The following is a 5,000-nucleotide window of genomic DNA, read 5'->3' as shown; positions in this document are numbered from 1 at the left end:
TCGAGGGGATGGAAGCCGCGAAGTCTCTTCCTCTCGCTGGCCTTCGCGACCGGCCGAAATGCAGAGGAATTGCCTCTCTCATTCGTCAAACGCGGAAACCTGGCGTATATGTGGAAATTAAGATATTCTCTCATTTTTGCGTCGCGCACTGAGAGAAATGTTTTGGTACGTATAATTATATTATTGATACGTGGCTAACAAAAACTTTCTTACTTTTTCATTTAAAAATTATGTTGTTCTACAATCAAATCTTGGTTAGGATAATTTAAGTATTCTAGAATAGTTGGGACAATTTATTCTAGAATAAGTTATTCTAATCAAATTTTGATTGAAATAACATAATTTGTAATTATGATGTTTTTAAACGAATAAGTAAGAAAGTTTTTATTAATCACATATCGACAAAATAAATAGTTATACGTACCAAATATTTATCTTAGTGCAGCAAACCCCTTATCATTCTTAGAATAATCTTTCGTTTTGAATAATCTTTTCAATTAAAACGATATACGACATTTTTAATTTTTTTGCCTTTAATTCAATTTGCTTAAAACTTTTACATTATTGAAATAAAAGTTTGGCATACTGCTTACGTGGTGTCAGTTTTTTTATAAGAGTAAAAAATTTCAGAGTGCAAATTGCATAACATATGCAAAAAGTATCATCATTGGAAAATTTTTTGCCATCTCTATAAATAATTTGTATATTGCTTTGAGTAACTTTTTATCAAACGACTCTCATGATTTGAAGCAATATATTAACATGAATTTTTACGCAATGAGTATTTAAACGTATAAAATGCAGCGAAATTAGTAGCATTATACCTGTGTTATGTGTATAAGAAATGGCATACAGTAATTATCAATGGACTACTTATAATTTGAAAACAAATTCCCCGTAATTATAATATTCACCGTACTATTTTTGATTTAATCACGCTAGTAAAATACACTTTCCGTCTTTGCGGTAATATATCGTCGTGTAATAAGCGACACACGAAGATAATAATCTCAATTAGTGATACGCATTTAATTATATAATTGTATACTACATTGAGATTGGGTCTTGCGAATACTTAGCCGCCTCTGCAAATAGTTATTGTTCTTGTTGCGTGAATAGGATACCTATTACTATTTTTCAAAATACTTGCGATCAGTATGATGCTCGTCGTCGTGTGTAATAAATTTAATATTAATGTTAAATTTAATATATAGTATATGTCATTTGTACGCTATCTTATATCAACGTAACGTGTTTCCAATACTCTTCAATATGTAAATTCGTACACTATAAGCAACGCCTACGCAAAATAGGATATAATTGGATAGGTATATAGGCGCTATCACACGTATCTATCGGACGTATTCGTTAGTTGAACTTATCCGAGACGTTTTATGATTTTTATGACGCGAGAGAGAGAGAGAGAGCGAATCTTTCTCCTCTTTATGGCGCGGCGGCGTCTCTCGTACCATCTTCGTTCCCGCCACGGTTCAGACGTCAGTTTTAGTGGTCACAGTGGCTACACACCCCGACGATAAAGCCGAGAATTCGCCACGCTGGTGCCGGGCGACCCGAAGCGGCTCCCCTAACGTACGCCAATGGAAAACCGAAGCAGAACCGTCGTGGCATTAACATGAGAACACTGTGACCAATCGATTCGGTACACCATACTCCCTTTGGATCTCTTTATTACGCGAAATTCGTTTTTTTACTCGCCTACGTACGCTCGCCCGTGTGCTAAAAAGGCACACGGTTCTTGCACCATTGTTGCAGTTACGGACAATGGTCGAAGTAACCAGTCTATGGGAATTTTGCGTTGGAAGATGATAACCCTTGAGGATCTGATATTCCAATTAGTGATTATCGATTAATTTTTCCCGTTTTTCGATCTATCTCTCTTTTTGCGTTTTATTTCTTTATATATACTTTATTTATAACCGTATACGTATGTATTTTGTGAGACCGTGATTTATACTCGAGGTTTATAAACTTCACGATGTCATCGCGTTACAATTTCGTGGATCTCACACGCGACGATCATCGTCATGGATCGCATCGTCAACGCTCAGAGGAAAAGAAGCAGAACTGTAGGGGAAAGAGGGAGGGAATGACGAACCGACCAGGGGAGACGTGTGTACGCGCGAGGACATCATGAAGCGGAACCCAAGCGTCGGCCGGAAGTTGCCGGTCACGTGGCTTAGGCAACACGCAATTGTGTCCGGCATAATAAAGCACATCGGCTCTATCTGTCCGTGGAAACGCAACACGCTCTCTCCCAGGGCAATCCAGGAGCCGTCCATTGATTTATGCCCTCCTGACATATCTGTCGCTCGTTCTCTCTCCCTTCCTCTCTCTCTCTCTCTCTCTCTCTCTCTCTCTCTCTCTCTCTCTGACTTTGTATGCGTGTATCGAAACGTGGCTCCCATCGGACGTGAACCAATCCTCTCGCAATTATCTCGATAGGGGTAGCGTCGCGTTAAAAGATCGAACCAGTCGGCCGAGAGCAGCTTCTTCCGGATGATAGGAGTTATTGGCTTTATCAGCCGCAACCAGTGGAAGCAAAGAGGGAATTAAAGATTGCCAAGAATCAAACGGCCTGTGATATATAATGGTAAATGATAATGCCAAACATGTAAGGTATACACTTGGCTGGAAGAATAAAATTGTGGATATGTATGTATATTAAGAATAGCTCTCGATCGGAGATCAGGAGAGCACAATGATGATTAATGATTAAATATATTAATTAGACATTATATATCTAATATAATTTTGCTATAAATAGACTAACAGGGAAGAATTTAGAGAATTTAGGCTTTTGTTATGATGTTGGAAAAGGGTAAGACTCCAGATTACATTAAGCACGAAACTGTCGGGTCTCATTTCAGCGAGAGCAAGCTATCACTGAGAAAATTAGTTGTCGGTGTGACGGTGTTTAAATCCGCGGTAGATTTAGCTCGGAGCGGTAATAAAGCGCGGCTCGCGCGGCCGAGTGTTGCGCGAGCTCTGGAAACGCCGCGGCTCTCGTACACACAGTGTTGCAGAATTACGAGAAACTTCCTGAGAGATGCTGGTGGTAACGATGTTGCAAATTACCCACGCGAGCTACGCCGAGGCCACGCATTAGGCGAGCTCGATTACGAGCGTTGTTATGGAACTAAATGTTGTAATTGGAAGGCTAAAACATAATGGTATGGTTTGAGTTTGAGATCGTGTAATAAATACTATTACTTTACGAAGAATTGGTCATTTTTATTGTCACACAACGTTCCATTTTGATCAGCTTGATTAAAATGAAATTAAATGAAAATTAATTAATATCCAAATGAATTCAAGCGAAAAATCACATTACCCAAGTTCATATATTAGGTTGTCCGGAAAGTAATTTCGTTTTTTCTTAACAGAGGACTTATTGTATTTTTTCACAGCCAACTTCACACTTAAGCCGCATAATCATTATATATTTTGACAGCTGATATAGCAAGGCTTGCTTGTGAAAAAAGTTCGATTGATTCTACACAGTAGTTTTTGGTTGGTGCCCTATCAAATATGAAAGTAAAAAACAGCATTTTCGGCATATTTTACTTTTTTACTATCGAAAAGGTAAAAATGCTGTTCAAGCAAGAAAAAAATTATCCGATGTGTATGGAGAAGATGTATTGACAGAACGCCAGTGCCAAAACTGGTTTGCAAAATTTCGATCCGGCAATTTTGATGTTGAAGATGCACCACGTTTTGGAAGGCCAGTTGAAGCTGATGAAGACACAATGAAGGCATTAATTGATGTAAACCGGCGAATAACAACTCATGAGATCGCTGAGAGATTAAATTTATCGAATTCGACCGTTCATGATCATTTGAAACGCGTCTGATTGAAAACCGTCTTTCATTTTCATAAGAAAAAACGAAATTACTTTCCGAACAACCTAATACATAAGATCTATGTATATTATAGGTATAAATAATTTCGGAAATATTTCAAACGACGATTGATGAAGATACCTCGAATTGTAAGTGTTGTTCCAAAATACAATATCGTATCTCTTTCAACGTTGCTCGTCGACCGCGCGCAAAAACTGCTCGCGATATTGACAGTTACGCATTATTTGGGCACGTCGGCGTGCCTACACACACACACACACACACACGCACACACGTACACGCACGCATCCGGCATTTGCATACCTGATTATACGTCCAGAGTGGATCGAATTGCAGTTCGCGCGGCTGGAAGTGAGCTGGACTGCACTTATATCTTTATATACCTGTCGTACGCCGCAGATAATTTCTCGATGTCGTTTTAACGATCGAAATTATGAAGCGAGACTTTCGCGCACTACCTCCTTCCCCCCCCCCACCCCCTCCCCCTTCTACGGCCGCCCTTCGGTCGAATTTCAATGTAATTTCGACACGTACGTAGGCCGTATTATTTATCGACAGTGCAACTTTTACACGTCAAGTTTTATCGCTCACGCGTCTCACAACATAATTTCCATCGTGATATATATTTTGCAAATTGGTTTGACGGCATAAATTGCGAATTCGCACTGCATGATTACTATCGACGCGATATAAGAATATTTATCTGCTTAACTTATAGTTGTGAAAGCTACTCTTAAGTTCTAAAGCGTCCTATTTCAAGTACAGACTGTAAGTGAACCTTCATTTTATGACGATTGATAGAGGAAGATTCAAATTTTTGTATAGAGATACCAATCGTACAGATTACGCGCGCGCGCGCGCGCGCGCGTGTGTGTGTGTGTGTGTGTGCACCAACCGCCAAAAGTTTTCATTTCGAGTCCAAATGACCCGTTGTTGCAGTCGGGGGTTAATATCGTGTCATTGAATTAAGTTTATAAGGCTTTCTCACATACTCGCGTATTTTTCACGTCGTCATATACGTGATTGTGCGGAAAAAGGATGAGCCAGAATCCGGCCGTAGGGTCGTAGGAGATACGACGGCACCCCGTATCGTTATCCCCGGCAGGGGAGAGGGGAGG

The sequence above is a fragment of the Trachymyrmex septentrionalis genome, unplaced genomic scaffold, assembly GCF_001594115.1.
Source record: "Trachymyrmex septentrionalis isolate Tsep2-gDNA-1 unplaced genomic scaffold, Tsep1.0 scaffold60, whole genome shotgun sequence".
NCBI lineage: Eukaryota > Metazoa > Arthropoda > Insecta > Hymenoptera > Formicidae > Trachymyrmex > Trachymyrmex septentrionalis.
The sequence above is the reverse complement of the archived record's forward strand: the minus strand, read 5'-3'. Positions refer to the sequence as shown.